Source organism: Pseudophryne corroboree, chromosome 6 (genome assembly GCF_028390025.1).
Source record: "Pseudophryne corroboree isolate aPseCor3 chromosome 6, aPseCor3.hap2, whole genome shotgun sequence".
Classification (NCBI taxonomy): domain Eukaryota; kingdom Metazoa; phylum Chordata; class Amphibia; order Anura; family Myobatrachidae; genus Pseudophryne; species Pseudophryne corroboree.
In genome coordinates this window covers 661,603,369-661,622,036 of record NC_086449.1, presented here as the reverse complement: position 1 = coordinate 661,622,036, position 18,668 = coordinate 661,603,369, and the positions used below count along the sequence as shown (strand labels likewise).

The following is an 18,668-nucleotide window of genomic DNA, read 5'->3' as shown; positions in this document are numbered from 1 at the left end:
GAAGATAAGCTACACAGACAGAATCCTGCATGCAACAGTGAATACAACCTGAGCAGCAGTGTACTTGTAGCCTGCCAGCCATTTGGAGTGCTCCGTCCTGCTGCTGCACTTGTCAGCAAGGGGACTGCCATCTTTTCCCCGTAAGACATATATACATAAGAGTGTCATGTTTCTACAATGGCAATATATCATATTAGGGGTAGATCTCTTCCTCTATACAATATATACAGTAGAGGGGTATGTATCTACAGCAACTATATATCAAAGTGTCATAGAGTGGTGGTCTCTTTCTATACAGTATATACATTAGATGGGTCATGTATATACAGTAAATATATACTATATTGTTATAGAGGGGTAGATCACTAAATGGACTATATATATATAGAGAGAGAGAGAGAGAGAGAGAGAGAGAGAGAGAAAGAGCGAATAGGGCATACAGTATATCTACAATAATATAAATAGTATTGTTATATTGGGGGCATCGTATTTTTTTATTTTTTGTGTGTGTGTGTGTGTGTGTGGGGGGGGGGGGGGGGGCACACCAATGCTGTAACTAGACATTTTAGCACTGTGTGCAAGAAACAGCAGTAGCACCCCCCCCCCCCCCCATAATATGTAAATGCGCGCCAAATGTGTAGGGGCTTCACGGGGAAGGGGCATGGTCACCAATAATACCAATTTATATTACGTTGCACAGTATTCAAATTACGCTGCACAGTAGCGCCACTTACACACATTGCACCAGGTAGAACCCCTGTCTTCCACCAGGTAGAGCCCCTGTCACACATTACGCCAGGTAGAGCCCCATCATACACATTACGGCAGGCAGAGCTCCCTTTTACACATTATGGCAGGCAGAGTCCCCTTTTTCACATTACGGCAGGCAGAGCTCCCTTTTACACATTAGTTTAAATCTGGAGGGTCGGTAAAACAGGCGGGTACCCACAAACAAGGGAAAATGCAGATGATAAGCAGTACTTACCGGTGCAGCAGTGATCTAGATGGGGGCAGGTGGGTCCTTCCTTGATGGCTCTTGTCAGATGCTTTCAGGTCAGGAGGTGGGTGGGGGAACCAGCAGGTTCGTGAATAGGATTTGCTTCTGATGTCAAAGCTTGTGGTGCAGTCCTCTCGTCAAGGACCCATCCTGTTGTATACGGATTCACAGTTGTGCAATCCGGATTCAGGATGGTGCAATTTATTTCAGGGGATTTGGTGTAAAATCTGGGGCAGCGGGAGACTTCAACGTGAACTGAGAGTCTCCAGCAGAAGGTGGGAGGGTAGGCAACTATGCTGTACACACATATATACAGCTGTACATACATATATACATACATACATACATATATATACACTGTACATACATACATGTACACTGTACATATACACTCTACATACATACATACATACATACATATACACTGTACATATACACTATACACACATACATCCTGTACATACACACATATACACAGTACATATACACTATACACACACACACTGTATATACATATACACTGTACATATACACTGTACACACATACATATACACTGTACATACATACATATACACTATACACACTGTACAAACATATACACTGTACATATACACTATACACACATACATATACACTGTACATGCATATACACTATACACACTGTACATACATCTACACTGTACTTAAACACTATACACACATACATATACACTTTACATACATGTACACTGAATATGTACACTATACACACTGTACATACAAAATATACACTGTACATATATATATATATATATATATATATATATATATATATAGTCTTGGAAGATCCTGCACTCTCATCAAAAATAATAACGACGGCGGGTGCTCCTAATGACCTGAGAGGCCACCAATATACCACAACAACCACCTAGGTGGAAGGTGCACTCACGCCCAGAAATTAGTCTCTGAAGTCACTTGTAAATTCAGTATATTTTTATTCGGGTTCACTGTTGATGCCGTATTTCATCGACGTTTCGGTCCTTATGCGGACCTTTATCAAGATTGGCACTTAAATCACCTATACAATCAGAAACAGTTACAATTAATATGTATAAGAACCCAGATTTATTCAACACCAACACCACCAGTGCCTCCCAGGCCCTGAAGACTGTCACAAAAACCAGAAAACGTATTAAAAAGCTGTTTTTTTATATATGTAAAAAAGAGATACTTGGAAATAATCCACGTGTGATGAAAGAGACACCTCCACCGTTAGGACTATCTGTTTAGATAGGCAAATGATTACCTGGACGGCAAGCCAGATCACTCAGATGTGTGGAATGGCCTTCAAAGTTGGCAACATGCCTGATCACATAATGAAGTTAAAAAGCCTATAACGTAGGGGAAGCTGCAAGGCGTAGTCACCTATTAGATAAATAACAGAGTAACTACACCATAAGAAAATACACTAACAACGTCATTTTGGAAAAGATCATACCTAGTTACATGTAGAAATAGCTCATGGCAGCTTGTGGGCTCTGTACATGTGTCAGACACTCAGTCTGTAAGGAGGCACAACAGGAAAAAATAATCACCAACCGTAATCATGTGTCAGAAGGGAGCTGCAGGAGAACCATACTCACTGCTCAAGTGTCCAGAGCCAAATGGAAGCTGCATAAAGTTCAGCCTCAGCTGAGCACTATTTAAGGATCAACCACAGGAAGTGCCAATTAGGGAGATTAGTATAAACCCAGTCTCTCATTAACTGATCACCTCTCAGATAACTAACTCAGACCAACTGGGAAAAACGTTACAGGGTTCACAGGACAGGCAGTGGCTATCGCTAACGCACGGCTACTTAAATGAGTGTATTTTAACGATTTAGAAGGGCAACTGCCGGAGACGCGTCTTTTGCGTTCCACCGACCGGAACACCATGCGTTCCATTCCGCGGAAGTGGCGCTGGCCGGAAGTCTCTGCGTTCCACTCGCGGAAAGAACCGTAATTAGGCTTATCCACTGGCTAATGTTTAAAGGAGGTGTACAACCTAGAGGGGGGTGTTCTCAGAGAATGAACACTCCCCCAGGTGGAATCATCAATGTACAGGTTCACTCATAGCTCACAGGGACTCGGAGGTATACCGGAGGTCTCCTCACGTATAATCCTGGATTAACCTATGTGTAGCCTGTCAATCACCACAGAAGAAAAAGAGTGCAAATGTAAATAATGATCCATAATATGAAATGTCAAAAATGTCAAAAATGACATAAGAGGGCACCAGATCAAATGACCACAACTCACCCTACGCATACAAACTAACATATATCTGATCAACAAAGGCAAATTGAATACTGATGTGAGTGTAATATCTTTATAGTAATACATTGGTATAATGTAGTAAAAGATTTTAAATAATAAAAGGGAATAGTGGGTGGTGTGGTCATTGAAATTGGTGGACCCTCGTGACTAGTATAGGACTCTTTTTCTTCTGTGGTGATTGACAGGCTACACATAGGTTAATCCAGGATTATACGTGAGGAGACCTCCGGTATACCTCCGAGTCCCTGTGAGCTATGAGTGAACCTGTACATTGATGATTCCACCTGGGGGAGTGTTCATTCTCTGAGAACACCCCCCTCTAGGTTGTACACCTCCTTTAAACATTAGCCAGTGGATAAGCCTAATTACGGTTCTTTCCGCGAGTGGAACGCAGAGACTTCCGGCCAGCGCCACTTCCGCGGAATGGAACGCATGGTGTTCCGGTCGGTGGAACGCAAAAGACGCGTCTCCGGCAGTTGCCCTTCTAAATCGTTAAAATACACTCATTTAAGTAGCCGTGCGTTAGCGATAGCCACTGCCTGTCCTGTGAACCCTGTAACGTTTTTCCCAGTTGGTCTGAGTTAGTTATCTGAGAGGTGATCAGTTAATGAGAGACTGGGTTTATACTAATCTCCCTAATTGGCACTTCCTGTGGTTGATCCTTAAATAGTGCTCAGCTGAGGCTGAACTTTATGCAGCTTCCATTTGGCTCTGGACACTTGAGCAGTGAGTATGGTTCTCCTGCAGCTCCCTTCTGACACATGATTACGGTTGGTGATTATTTTTTCCTGTTGTGCCTCCTTACAGACTGAGTGTCTGACACATGTACAGAGCCCACAAGCTGCCATGAGCTATTTCTACATGTAACTAGGTATGATCTTTTCCAAAATGACGTTGTTAGTGTATTTTCTTATGGTGTAGTTACTCTGTTATTTATCTAATAGGTGACTACGCCTTGCAGCTTCCCCTACGTTATAGGCTTTTTAACTTCATTATGTGATCAGGCATGTTGCCAACTTTGAAGGCCATTCCACACATCTGAGTGATCTGGCTTGCCGTCCAGGTAATCATTTGCCTATCTAAACAGATAGTCCTAACGGTGGAGGTGTCTCTTTCATCACACGTGGATTATTTCCAAGTATCTCTTTTTTACATATATAAAAAAACAGCTTTTTAATACGTTTTCTGGTTTTTGTGACAGTCTTCAGGGCCTGGGAGGCACTGGTGGTGTTGGTGTTGAATAAATCTGGGTTCTTATACATATTAATTGTAACTGTTTCTGATTGTATAGGTGATTTAAGTGCCAATCTTGATAAAGGTCCGCATAAGGACCGAAACGTCGATGAAATACGGCATCAACAGTGAACCCGAATAAAAATATACTGAATTTACAAGTGACTTCAGAGACTAATTTCTGGGCGTGAGTGCACCTTCCACCTAGGTGGTTGTTGTGGTATATATATATATATATATATATATATAGACAGATGCAGGTGTCCCTATATGAAAGGAACAGGCGGCACTCCTCCGGACTTAATACAAAAGAAAAGCTGGTGCTTTATTCAGACGACGTTTCAAGGCCCACCGGCCTTTTCATCAGGTGCAATATGAATAAAAGAAAGTGAACATACCTTTTATAAGAGGACGCTGACATTATAAGGAAGTAGGCCACCAACTGTCCCACTTACGCTACAAGATCATCGACCATGTTCCTCCGTCCATCAGAGGTGGGGACAGAAGTCATAAATTACAACAAAAAGAATCAAAGTGGATTCATTTACTGGACACTGGACATCCTAAAGGACTCAATGAAAAAGTAGTATGGAGTATTTTTTTGTGACTGCCCATCTCATATATGTTTCCTTATAGTAGAGTACTCACCTTTATTTTTACAGTATACTTCATCATGTTTATTCACTATATTTCATTTTCCGTAAAATCCATGATATTTAGTTTTTCAATCACACTGTTATGTTATTTACAACTTGTATAATTCTTTATTGATCATTGCATTTACACTAACACATTGTTTCACTTTTTCTCTTTCCCCCCATTCCAGGTGCCGCCGGATACTGTGTACGTATCTCTCCCCCGTTGTCCGCCTACAGCGCTATTTGTCAGATACAGCAACCAGCCGCCGGCGTCCTTAACTACCGGCCCGGCATGCTTCAGCACGGCCTCCTTAGTTACCGTCCGCTGATGTCCTTGGTTACGCACCCAACATGCAACGGTGCTCACTCCGACGTCAGGTTTAGAGCGTCCATTACGTCACTGTACCGGCGCCACCTGATCTGGGGCGGGAGAGACACACTGCTGGACCCAGCGTCCTCTTATAAAAGGTATGTTCACTTTCTTTTATTCTTATTGCACCTGATGAAAAGGCCGGTGGGCCTTGAAACGTCGTCTGAATAAAGCACCAGCTTTTCTTTTGTATTAAGTCCGGAGGAGTGCCGCCTGTTCCTTTCATATAGGGACACCTGCATCTGTCTATTCGTATTCTTGGAAGGCACCCCGGCATATACATCTGTTCATCTCAGAGTGCCCTTTCTGTGACTATATATATATATATATATATATATATATATATATATATATACACTATACACACTGTACATACAGATGGGTCCACGGTTATCTTGGCTAGTTTGCTGCGCCTAGGCACAACATGGATTATTAACATAAACCCTTCACCTATTGTTCCCAGCTGCAATACAATACAGAGAACAATACAGCAGGGGATTAAGTCATTATAGCAGGGGATTAAATCCGACTGCCCAGTCTCAGTTAATCCTATTAAAGGTCAAGATAAACATGGACCCATCTGTACATATACATTGTACATATACACTATACACACATACATATACACTTTACATACATATACACTTTACATATACACTATACACTCTGTACATACATAAATATACACTGTACATACATACATACATACATACATACATACATATACACACTGTCCATACATACATACATACATACATACATATACACTACATACATATACACTATACATACATACATACATACATACATATACACTGTACACACATATACACAAATACATATACACTGTACAGTACATACATACAGTACATACATACATATACACCGTACATAGACATATACACACATACACTGTACACACATACATATACACTGTACATACATATATACATATAAATATATATATATACACACACTGTATGTACATACATACATACATATACACTATGCACATACATATACACTGTACATACATATATATACTGTACATACACGTATACACACACATACATATACACTGTACATACACATATACACTATACACACATACATATACACTGTACATACACATTTACACACATACATATACACTGTACATACACACATTCACTATACATACATACATATACACTGCACACATATAGACAGTGTACTTGCGTACACATACAAACATATACAGTACATACATAAATACATACATAGCAACAGAGCCGCAGCACCATAAACACATGGTTAGTTCTAAATCCAAGTTGGGTAAGGGACCTCTGACATCACCAGGGGGAGAAGCCATGCCAGAACAGGGTACCCGAAATGTACCCTCGCTTTACTCGCCACCGGGTTACTAAAAGTAGTAGTTGGTGGTGTGGATAACAGAAGAACTATTCAGCTGGCATAGCTCCTACCCCTGGTGATGTGGCTCCTCCCCCTGACATCATAGGTCCTTTAGGCCACTTGATTCTAGCATCTACCATAAACACATGGCCACTCTCTCCTCCCTGCCTCTTACCCCAGAGCACATCAGCCCGACACTGAGCCCAGGAGGACAAAAATCACCTTACCCTGAGCACCAATCAGAGGGGACTCTAGGACCTGCAGGCCAGCAGAGGGACAACAATAACTATCCCCGGGAACACACAGCAGCATACCCACACACAGCACTATCCCCGGCCACCTGATGCTGCCTTGCAGACATCTTCCTGCAGCCGGGAGCACTGCGGATAGCATCCAACTCAGCGGGTGCCGGCAAAGAGAGATGGCAGTGGCTGCTCCCTCAGCGCATTTGCGCTGTGTGCAGCGCACCTCTCGCCCAAAGGTAATTATGGCCGTTGTGCACACAGAGGAATAGGAGAATAGGGGATGTCACATAGAGCCATGGGGGGGGGGGGGGGGGGGGCACAGAAAGGAACAGGGGATCATACAGATACTGTATGTGGGCATCACACACAGATAATGCTGGAGTATATCATGTACTAGTTCCTCAGCCAGTCAGGGGAGCTGAGCCCCTCGATCTGGAGACAGTAAAAGGTGAATGATAGCGCCCCTACATGTGAACCACTTACCCAGTGCCAGGTGCAGTAAGGGCAACAGCCGACTCTGGTAACTCCATCTGCTTCACATGCCTGGGTGCAGACTGGTGATCCCCAGAGCCCAGCTCTGATGCTGACACATCCCCAGCTGGAAGCCCCACTGGACGGGTGAGAAGGCAGTGGGGAGTGTAAGAGCCTATCCTGGGTGGGCTCTGTCCCTCACTACCTGCAGCAGCTACACCCTGGAATCCAATGGCCCTCCCAGTTGCTTCCTCCCTTCTCCTCCACCCACCCATGTCTCCAGGAACATAATCCCCGGGACCCTGTTACTAATCATAAAATCGCCAGGACCCCGTCACTGCCTGATTGACTGCCGGTCCGTGCCAGCACTGTCTGTCTCCCCGGGATGCTACTCACTGTGGCGCCTTACTTGCCCACATACCTGGAGTAATGGTTGGACTGAGCCTGAGTATTAGGATTCTACTATATATGAGATATAGGTTTTTACAAGGAATATACTGTACATAGTAATTGTGTAACTTGAAATATAAGGTTATAATAGTATAAATTGACATATACAGTATAGCAACAATTCACAACAATAAAAATACAGACTAGGTAGGACAAGGACACAGTAAGAGTACGGCATTTCAGAACTATTGTAATTATTCAGAACAAAAGTTTCCAGTACTCTGAACCATCAGGAAAAAAATGACATTGCTGCATTTACGCATCTCTACTGCATTGGAATTTGTGTGATCTATCTTATTGCACTGAAAAGGAAGTTTGTGATGTTTACTCATTTTGGTACACAATAAAAATTGATAGTAAATGATATATTGATTGACCAAATTCAAATTTCTGTACACAATGAAAATTGCTGAGAGGGAGTCTGCTGTGTCCCTGTATTGTGCTTTCTCCTTGTCCTACTGCAGGTTTTCTTCTGCAGTGCTTACGTATTACTGCAGTGCAAAAACAAGGGCATAGACGTGTTTAAACTGTGATTTCTGTTTTCCTGATCCTAGATCATTGATTAGTCCTTCGCTTTTAAATGTAAATATAGCCTCTGCTCTGTTTACACATCTCTCTACAGTGCTATGAAATAGATACCTGGTGGAAGGCATATTCATGATGTTTTCCATTGTAATAAAGTGATGAAGACTCTGTGTGAGGTTTTCAACTGAGATGACAACTATGATGACGTTTCAGATGTATAGGTGCCTAAAAGGTTTATTGTTTGTAAGATATTTAAATGTTTCAATTTCAAAAAGTTCTACCATACTAAAGTCTTGTTCTAGTAAGTATGATTCAGAGATGCAGAGGCAAATGCACAATTTAGGATTTCCGGAAAAGGGGTGGAGCCATGCACGGGGATGGAGATTGAGGTGACCAAGTATATGCTGGGTCTGTTAAACTAGTATATATTGTGTATGATGAAAATGCCACTATAATAAAGACATTGAAACTGTGACTTTATCCCACTATCATTGTGGATGCTTTCATATGCCTGGAGTGCCGATCCACCTCTATGACATGTACTGTGATCTCTTTGTGAGGGCATTTAGCTAAGCATTGCATTTGATTGGGAGTGCCAGAACCTTTGATATTATATAGTACAGGTCATTGCCGCGATTCGCTGGTCTTTGGAAAGGGGACATGGCCAAATGCCAAGAGGGGTGGGACTTAATTGCAGAAAGACGCAGATGGCTCCACTGAATTAAAAAATGTGGCACATCAGGAGGGGTTTTTAGATACTCAGTACCCCCACCCTTCCGTGTGTGTGCCACTGGGATGAACGCACTTAGCATCACAGTGATGCAAAACAATGCTTATACCTGGTGGTGCCTGAAAAAAAAGATACTTTCTGCCAGCACCGCATCACTATTGCAACCATTCGTTGCAATGGTCACAGCCTTCAGCCATCTGAGCGAGTCTAAGCTTTCTCAAAATGGCCGCTTTAACTCGTCTGCCAGGGCCAGGGAATCTGCATTGGAACACATAGAACATAGCCTCGGTACACTTAAAGAATGGGGGCAACATCCCCACTCCATCCCCTCTCTGCCCCCCAGATGGACACAGCTGTCAATGCAGGACATATTCTGCACATCGTAGAACTGATCCTATGTATGCGCAGTCAGCTCGCGATTGGAGTAGTATGCATGAAGTTTGCATACTGCTTTGAATCAGGCAGAACCTATGTAGTCCAGATTGACTGCTGTTATTATTTATGTTTGTGCATTCATGCATTAAACAGGTTGAACACGATGGGCAATTTGCCTCTATTCAACCTCAAAAACTATGTTACTAAGTATGTGTAAATACCAAATTGCTTTCCTAACAAATATTTAAAATGCCCGCTCTAATATAAACTGCAGACGCCAGGCGCATTTTATTACCATATACAATAAAAGTGCGCTGTACATCACAAAACACTACATCCCTTAAAAGAAAAGAATACACCCACACATTGTCTAAGTTCCAAAGCTCATTGAAGTATATATTTGTTATTAAAAGGTTATGTATTCAATATATCACAATGTATAGTATATATATATATATATATATATATATTTACATGGTTACAATTTATACAGTAAAGGCCCCCATCCACTAGTCCGATTTGGGCAGTTTTCTTCAGATTTCGACACATCTGACCGTCATATCTGAAGGAAAGTGTCACATTGGATGGCTCTTCCGATCCGATGCGCACTCCCGTGTCAGATATATCTGAACTACAGATCTCTGAGGCTGCCCCAACTATTTATCTGAATCTGAAGAAAACAGGTGCACATCGGATTGTTTTTTTTACTTCAGATGTATCTGATCAGATTCATCTGAAGCGTCACTTGACTGGCATCTCCCTGGCCACTCCCACCCACCACAAGACGGGGCGGCAGCAGCAGCAGCATCAGATCAATCGCATGTAGCATGTGTGCATCAGATATATCTGATGCGATCTGGCACATGATATATCGCATCAGATATATCTGAAGTGAATGTAATTAAAATTAAAGCCAGGGTCTGATCCAATTCCCGGGACGCTCCCGGGAGAGTTCAAGAGAAATCTGATGCTATCTGCAGTTCAGACAAGTCTGAGTAGTGGATGGCCACCTTAAGCAGTTAATACAAACTAAATCAAATACATACAGTTACAGGCCAGCATACAATACCATTCCCTCAATGCATCCTCCGCTCCATATATCTCTTTCTCTCAGCAAATAAATACAGGAACTGATCTGGCAACATCTCCACCATCGTCTGGGACAAAACAGCAACTCCTGTGTGACTGATCAGAAATGTGTTATCTAGTTTGGGGGAGTGCACACATCTAGTCTAAGGGAGGGAACTTTCTCTTTCATGATGAGTCACTGGTCTGTTTGTATGCTAACAAAGTTCAACCTTGAAGACATCAAAAGGGCTGGCCTGAGTTTCCTGTCCACCAACTGCTTGGAATGTCCATTGTTCTAATAAGAGTGACTTTAGCTTTCATACATTTAATCATAACTACTTGTTGCCAAGTCCCAGGCCCGGCGACAGGGGGGGTCAAAGGGGACAGCCGTCCCGGGCCCCGACGTTGTGAGGGGCCCCAAGGTCCAGCGGCGGCTGTGGCCCCCCTGTCCGTTCTCCCTCCGTCGTCCGTCCCCGCGCCGCCGCACAGGAAAATGACGGGCGCCCGCTGAGATTGTGTTACCAGCGGGCGCCCGTCTCCCTGCACAGCGGCAGCCGGAGCAGGAGCTCAGTACTGAGCTCCTGCCTCCGGCGCCGTCACTGTGTGCTGCGTGCGCTATGGGAGAGACGTCAGTCATGACGTCTCTCTCATAGTGCTGAGGAGAGGACGCCAGGAGGATGTCTGGAAGCGGGAACGGGGATCGGTAAGTATGTCCTTTTTTTTATCTTTCTTAGTGCAGCGGGGGCACCTACTGGGGGCAATTTACGGGGGACATTACTACTGACGAGGGGGCAGCAGCAAGGGGCATTACTGCTGGGGGGGCATTACTACTGGGGGCATTATTACTGGGGTGCATTGCTACTGGGGGGGAGTCATCTATTGGGGCATTACTACTTGGGGCATTATTACTGGGGGGCATTACCACTGGGGGGGAGTCATCTATTGGGGCATTACTACTGGGGGCATTATTACTGGGGGGCATTACTACTGGGGGGGAGTCATCTATTGGGGCATTACTACTGGGGGCATTATTACTGGGGGGCATTACCACTGGGGGGGAGTCATCTATTGGGGCATTACTACTGGGGGCATTATTACTGGGGGGCATTACTACTGGGGGGGAGTCATCTATTGGGGCATTACTACTGGGGGCATTATTACTGGGGGATATTTTTACTGGGGGCAAACTGCTGGGGGACATTATTACTGGGGGGCATCTACTGGGGGCAAACTACTGGGGGACATTATTACTGGGGCAAACCACTGGGGGTAAGCTACAAGGGGGCAAACTACAAAGGGCTAACTACTGGGGGCATACTGCAGGAGGGCATTACTACTGGCGGCGTAACTACAGGGGCATTACTACTGGCGGCGTAACTACAGGGGCATTACTACTGGCGGCGTAACTACAGGGGCATTACTACTGGCGGCGTAACTACAGGGGCATTACTACTTGGGGGCTAAACTACAGGGAGGCCAAACTACTGGGCGATAACTACAGGGGCCAAACTACTGGGGGCATTACTACTGGGGGCTAAACTACAAGGGGGGCATAACTACAATGGTGCAAACTACAGGGGGGCATTACTATTGGTGGCTAAACTACAAGCAGGCAAACTACTGGGGGCATTACTACTGGGAGGCTAAACTAAAGGGGGGGTAAACTACTGGGGTCATAACTGCAGGGGCATTACCACTGGGGGCATAACTACTAGGGTGCTAAATGACTGGGGGTATTACTACAGGCAACATTACTACTGGGGGCAATACGGGCATTGCATAAGGGGCACCACTACTATGGGGTCTATATAAGGGGCACTACCAGTACAATGGACATTGCATAATGAGCGCTACAACTGTGGGCATTGTATAAGAAGCGCTACTGTGGTGGGCATTATGTGTATTACGGGGTGCTACTACTGTGGGCATTATTACGCTGCCCCCTGCCCCTCACACACTGCCCCCTGTACCCAGCACCACACACATTTCCCCCTGCACCTTGACCTTCACACGCTGCCCCCTGTCCCTCAAACGCTGCCCCTGCACCATGCACCGAAGCCGCACGCAAATGTACTTGCCCCTTCCATGGTGCCCCCCCTATCATTTTCTTCTGGATCCGCCCCTGAGCGGCGGCAGCATGTAACAGATCTAAATAATTATATATATTGCGGCATCGCGCCAGCTGCGGGCCGCCCGCTGTGCAGTTAAAAGTAATCAATAACTGACCTTTTTTTTCAGCTCCTCCACCCCCATGATCTGTGGTCACCACTTAGCATCCCCAAGCCCAGCCCCAGGTCAGCTGTCACACAACGCTACCTCCGGACCTCCCCTCCTCTCCCAGTCATCCCCGCCCGCCCTGTCTGCTGTGAGGAGCGTGAGCAGGCAGGAGCAGGATTGCGGGACTGCTGGCAGCTTGTTGCGGCGGGGTGCATCAAGCTGGTCACTCGGAGGCTGAGCCTCGTTGATTCACGGCGCTGGCGGCTGTGTCTGGTAAGTCAAGTGTCTGCATTGCAGGTGCACTCGGCTCTCCAGCAGGAGTTTGGGGCTTTGGGTTTGGGATGGGCTGCGTGCAGGCACATATCATGGATGCATGTGCATGCATTACATCTGCCCTGTAAACCTGGTATTACTGTAGGTAAGAGCGAAGATTGCAGGGCGAGAAAAGGTAGGGATGGCCATTATGGTGGGGCATGCTGGCTCGTTACAGGTGAGTATAACTCTCTCCCCCTCCCATAATGTGTAAAAATGGGGACTGCCTGCCATAATGTGTAAAAATGGGGGACTCTGCCTGCCTAATGTGTAAAAAAGGGGATTCTGCTGCCATAATGTGTAAAAAATGGGACTCTGCTGCTGTAATGTGTAAAAAGGGAGACTCTGCCTGACGTAATGTGTAAAAGGAGCTCTGTGGTCACGCCCCTATATTTGTATATCGGGGGGCCCACAGGGATATCAGTGTACCGGGCCCCAAGATTTCTGTTGCCGGCCCTGCCAAGTCCTACAACTTAATAACAAGTATCAAATGAATCTACACATTAATCTGGTTACTGTAATACCAAGCACGACATGTCTATCTTGCTCTGCTCCAATAATACACATACATGACGTTACTCCATTATATAATTTTAAATCATTATGATGTCTGGCGTTTGATATGTTATAATTATGTGTTGTATGAAATATGTGTCGAATCTATTTTTGTGGCATGTCTGTGTAAATGTGTATGTTACCATATATTGCTGTGCTCGCTGCGCGTATTTGCAAGCATAGCGACGTATAATGTGTGGAGTCTGTATGTTCTCTCTATGTAATATTTTTGACTTCGACAGTTCACCCTTTGGCAGTAAACAATAACTGCCATCAATTATTAACATAAGAAAAAAAAATATTTCAGACAATAATCGGTGAACTAGAAACAAGTATGTATTCATTTCACAAATCAGATGTTTGACCACATATTTGGGGAAGACAGGGAGGAGGACGAGACATCCTCTATATGCACTCGGCGGTCACGGGACCACTGGTTGGGTGTGAGACAACATTCAACCTATAGAGTATGCAGGGACAGTGCTTTGGCCTATAATGTCTCATTTGGACGAACATTTCACACATACATGTACCTACGTCTTTGTACATTGATGTTCGGATTCGATTGAGGTTCTGCTGGGTAGATGAAGAAGACACAAACAAATCGTGAAAGTGACATATAAAATGTTCATGATCTACATATTCCTATCATTTTCTGAACATTACTTCCATTTCTGGAACATATTCTAGGTCTGTTTAATAATTGAACAAGGGTTATAAGTAGTGTCCTTCCTAAATAACATAAACCTTCGGAGTTCGAGGAGAGACACTCATAAACCTTTCTTCCACATATATTAATGAGCTCTTTATCTGCAATGTGTGAATAGCCATTGTCTGATTGTTCCTGATTACCTCCCAGTTTCCTGAAATTGGTGAGATTTAAACATACCAAGGATTTATCTATGATACTGGTGGATCTTAAGGCTAGGGGGTCTAGTTATATTATATTCTTTGTCCACCGGTCCCCTCCCCCTTCCGTGTAATTCAAGTACCTCAGCTAACTCTAAAAAAAAAATATGGCACTAATCTTGCATCTTTTCGTCTTAGAGGTACCTGTGAGCACATCCAACATTCTGTTTGGTTTAAGACCTTACCCACTAGTGAGTGGTAATCACTCAAGGGATGTCTGTCACCTTATTGCTAGACTGACATCTCTGGATGCTCTCATCTTCAAATATAGGGTCGCAATAACTACAAAATACAGTATCCCTCAGACAATAGCCTATCACGTTACCTCCGAACTCCGTAACTACTATACCTTTGATTTTTCTCTGGCTTTAACAAACTGATTGGCTAATCCTGGGATTCTATAAGGAAATCACTCCTTCCTCCAGAACCAGTTCCAGTCCCACACTCGACTCCTCATAAAAAAACCTCGCAAAAATAGAATGTCCTGAAAAAAAAATGTTTGTCAGCGGGAAAGAGAGGAAAGAGAAATAGAACAAAACAACTCTTGTCCTTAGCAAATCAATTACAACGACTGGTCTTTCTGTGATCCTTTAGCATGCTCAGGTAGTGTTCAACAGTGCCGCCTCTCAGTCTTCACGGAACAGACTCTCTGGTGATACTTTTGCGATCTCACTCCATTTACGAGTTCCTTCCGGACTACCGACTTTCCTGCAATGGGAATTGTGGACCCAAGTCTCTCTCTCGGCTACTTTCACTGGGATAGTGCTGTCAACAAAACTTGGTACGGTCCTTCCCACCTGTCTATTAGGCAACCTGAGCATAAGAACAATCACACAGTCTCTTGTTTCACAATCAAGACAGTTAGTATTTGGCATACCAGCAATCAACAGTTTCAAGTTCTTTTGTCAATTTCTCAAATGCTGGCTCATCTCAATAAGGTACTGTACTGTCACCTCATTGGTGTATTTCTGATCATTGTGCGGATCAATCATGACAAGAGGTTGTCTTCCAAAAAAAACAAAAAGACACAAATACCAAAACCAAAACAAATTTCGAAGAGGGTGATTCGTTAAGTGAAGATCTGGGAGTGGTTCCGATGCTACATAATACTAGTGGCAGGATCACAATAGTACAATTCCAAGCTTTGCTCCTACTTCTAGGGGTACCATTATCTACACACAAATTTCTGCACAATTTTTCTTCGCGGTAAACACAGCAGCATCCATGGCGGCAGGAAATGCCTCTACCCAGTTTGAGAAAACATCAGTGCACACCAATACATAACAATAATTCCTAAAGGGTGTTAACTGTACGAAACTGTTGTGTGTTTGCAATGTAGAGTATCATGAGCATAACTCAAAAAAAAGAAAGAAAAACAAAAACAGGCATATAAATCTATCTCTACAAAATTTCCCTTCACGAGTATTCTCATCCTTCCTCCACCCTTTGTGCATGACAAGGCACACTGCAGTAATACTGGTGTCATCCTGCTGTTGGAATATACTGAGTTTGGGCAGAAACTCTGAAGGACCTAGGCATGTGGAGTTTGAACTGTAATTGGGTCCGTGTACTGTACCACCCTGTGTGAACGCAAAAGATGAAGAGGAAACTGTAGAGAAACAGAATAGAGGTTGGTGATAGATGAGTTTGTAGAGGTGGAGAAGATTTTATAAAACTTTGACAACTGGATTGGGCACTATGGGGAAGTGATTCTCTACTTGGTCTACTCCCCTTAAAAAAAAATTCTGTGTTTGTCGTATCGCTATTGGGACTATCCCAGCCATCAATCCAGTGTCCTGTCCATCCTAAGTTCATAGGGAACCCGGTATCTGTGAGATAATTTCCTCTGCCTGTGATGGACATGCATCTAGAACAGTGAAATGTAACATTAGTCTTCGTGGGTGTCTAACATACTTTGTACCTCCTGAGCTGGAGCACATTATATGTATATCATATCTAACAAAGCTTCTGTTAAGTTAATCAGGGGCCATTTCTGCTAGGAAAAAGAGGCAAAAGTTTAGAGGTCCCATCTTAACCCCAGCAAGTTTTGTCAAAGGGTAATGTTGCATTTATTTTGTTCTTCCCATTAGCCGAATCTGTGTTTTCTATATGGCTTATGATTCCTTACTATATGTCCCTTGTTCCCATCTATGTGTTTAATAATGTAATAAAGAGGAAACTGTAGAGAAACAGAATAGAGGTTGGTGACAGATGAGTTTGTAGAGGTGGAGAAGACTTTATAAAAATTTGACAACTGGATTGGGCACTATGGGGAAGTGATTCTCTACTTGGTCTACTCCCCTTAAAAAAAAATTCTGTGTTTGTCGTATCGCTATTGGGACTATCCCAGCCATCAATCCAGTGTCCTGTCCATCCTAAGTTCATAGGGAACCCGGTATCTGTGAGATAATTTTCTCTACCTGTGATGGACATGCATCTAGAACAGTGAAATGTAACATTAGTCTTCGTGGGTGTCTAACATACTTTGTACCTCCTGAGCTGGAGCACATTATATGTATATCATATCTAACAAAGCTTCTGTTAAGTTAATCAGGGGCCATTTCTGCTAGGAAAAAGAGGCAAAAGTTTAGAGGTCCCATCTTAACCCCAGCAAGTTTTGTCAAAGGGTAATGTTGCATTTATTTTGTTCTTCCCATTAGCCGAATCTGTGTTTTCTATATGGCTTATGATTCCTTACTATATGTCCCTTGTTCCCATCTATGTGTTTAATAATGTGGCTTGTGTTTTCTGTCTAGGGGTCTATGTTGACTATGTGTCCTACTACTCCTACAATCTCTGGCAAAATGCCCTTCCTTTCTATAAGTGTAACATATTATTGACCTTGACTTACCATTAGGGATCTGGGGTTTGGACTGATGGGTCTTTCCTGTATGTGCCTGTATACTTACCGTCCTCAACCTCTCCACCTGTTGTTCTCTGCGCCTAGCACTATTCTTGTGATGTTCAATAGCACACTCTCTAAGATTAGCTACTGTGACCCCTTCCAATTTGGCAAAGAAGTCTGCACCCTGACCCTCAATGCCTTATTGAGCCCGTCCATTAGCACAGAGACAGCTACCTCCCATTTGCCGAATTAGTGTTTACCAGTGATCTTATCCAGACGGAGAGTTTTCTATTACTGCAAAAGACAAAAAAAAAGTTTAACAAGCTTCTAGGTCATGTGAAGTATTCATTCAATCCTTCTCATCTCGTATTAAGGGTCTGTACATGGTCCAACAAACATTTCCGAGCTCATCTTGACTAGGGGCATTACTAGGAATGAATACTTCTTATATGGTAACTACAAGAAATACCCGGGGGTTACCCTGCCTCTGTCCGCTTTCCTACTGGCAAATACTAATGTGCGGACAGGTTTTTCTCCATTTCTGACGTTAATTTCTTGATTTTTATTTTATTTTTGGGTTTTACTATATATGTATACGAATGATACCATACTTACCAGTTCCACTGGTCTCAGCCACTTCCCCCACAGGCTACTGCTCTTCTTTTACCAGTTGGATACTCCTCTGAGTGCATGAGAAATGGCTGAAACCAATCAGGTCGCCTTCTCCTCCTAAATAAAACGTCAACATTCATTAGTACATACTGTATATAGGTTACAGTCATATTTTTTATATTTTTATTATTTTCTATAGTTTGTATGCTGGCCGTAACTGCTTCCACATCTACATATGGCGGTGTACTTGCTTTCTATTTTTCTTCCTACTTGTTTATTGTTGCTACAAGTTCAAACAGTTCTTATATTTCCATTCTTGTCTTATATGACTTTGGTTAGACATACCACCTGCAATACCTTAGGATCAAACTCACCAACCCCTCTTGCAGCCACAGGTTTAAACAATTTGTATGTCTGGATTTAATC

The 18,668-nt window shown here is 43.5% G+C and overlaps 1 protein-coding gene and 2 long non-coding RNA genes across 3 annotated transcripts in view; 2 read left to right on the top strand and 1 right to left on the bottom strand.

Moving 5' to 3' along the window:
* LOC134934643 (rap guanine nucleotide exchange factor 6-like) overlaps positions 1-18,668 on the top strand; it is a 349,143-nt gene that overhangs the window by 130,946 nt on the left and 199,529 nt on the right. The window lies entirely within an intron of this gene.
* LOC134935561 (uncharacterized) lies at positions 1,953-2,692 on the bottom strand. The gene is made up of 4 exons (XR_010180249.1): positions 2,621-2,692; positions 2,476-2,539; positions 2,284-2,402; positions 1,953-2,055 (listed from the first exon to the last, which is right to left on the bottom strand). It is a non-coding gene; the product is annotated as an uncharacterized LOC134935561 (long non-coding RNA).
* LOC134935560 (uncharacterized) lies at positions 3,982-5,642 on the top strand. The gene is made up of 4 exons (XR_010180248.1): positions 3,982-4,021; positions 4,103-4,166; positions 4,240-4,358; positions 4,587-5,642. It is a non-coding gene; the product is annotated as an uncharacterized LOC134935560 (long non-coding RNA).